This window comes from Hyaena hyaena, unplaced genomic scaffold (genome assembly GCF_003009895.1).
Source record: "Hyaena hyaena isolate Hyena2069 unplaced genomic scaffold, ASM300989v1 scaffold_396, whole genome shotgun sequence".
Taxonomy (NCBI): Eukaryota; Metazoa; Chordata; class Mammalia; order Carnivora; family Hyaenidae; genus Hyaena; species Hyaena hyaena.
In genome coordinates, this window is record NW_024081027.1 from 142,335 (window position 1) to 143,466 (window position 1,132).

General features: G+C 37.1%; 1 non-coding gene across 1 annotated transcript; it reads right to left on the reverse strand.

The window, feature by feature from the left end:
- Nucleotides 1-553: 553 nt before the first annotated feature.
- Nucleotides 554-660, reverse strand: LOC120244897. Its single transcript, XR_005531660.1, has one exon. It is a non-coding gene; the product is annotated as a U6 spliceosomal RNA (small nuclear RNA).
- Between the last annotated feature and the right edge of the window lie 472 nt (nucleotides 661-1,132).

A 1,132-nucleotide genomic window follows, 5' to 3' on the forward strand; every position in this document is an offset into this window, starting at 1 on the left:
CTTGATCTCAAGAACCATGAGATCATGACCTGAGCCAAAATCCTGAGTTGGATGCTCAACCAACTGAGCCACTCAGGTGCCCCAATTTGTAAAGTTTTCCTAAAAGGAGGGAAGGTAAGTGCCTGTCAAGACAGCAGCAATAGAAGAGACATAACAGAGATACCATTTGGTTCTCCTCAATATTTTATTTTGAAAAAGTTCAGACATAGGAAAGTTTTAATAAGTTTACAATGAACATCCGTATATGTACAACCTAGAGTCTACAATTAATATTTTCATATAATAGCTTTATCTCTTATCTGCCCATCCCCCATCACTACATTACACTTCCTAATTTTTTTTATGTGATCACATTTTAATCATCTGGTCTGTAGCTTTCAGAAAGCAGACTCTGTTGCTTTTGTTCTTTGAGTAAATCATCCAAGAACACTCAATCAGTAATTTTTCTTTCCATTTTTGTGACTGCACAGTATTTTTCAAGGTGAAATTTTCTCAGGGTAAGATCACATACATGTGGGATCATCAAACTGTGGCCGATGGTCCAAGTCTAGCTCACCACGTGTGATTTTTCACGAATTTGCGTGTCATCCTTGTGCAGGGGCCATGCTAGTCTTCTCTGTATCCTTCCAATTTTAGTATATGTGCTGCTGAAGCAAGCACCACCACATGTGATTTTTAAAGCTCATGAGCTATGAATGGTTTTTTTCATTTTGAATTAACTGAAAAAAATCAAGAGAATATTTCATGGCACTGAAAATTATATGAAATTCAAATTTCAATGTCCACAAATAAAATTTTATTGGCATGTAGTCATGCCCCTTCATTAACATATTGTCAATGGCTGCTTTGGTCCACAATACTGAAAATATTTACTCTTATTTATTTCATTATTTTTATGTGCGTATAGTTGTCAAGTTGGTTTCCATATAACACCCGGCGCTCATCCCCACATTTTTGAAGGATCTCCATACTGTTTTCCATAGTGGCTGCACCAGTTTGCACCACCAACAGTGCACGAGGGTTCCCTTTTCTCCACATCCTCACCAACACTTGTTATTTATCTTTTTTGATCTAGCCATTCTGACAGGTATGAGATGATATCTCATAGTGATTTGATTTGCATTTCCCCGAT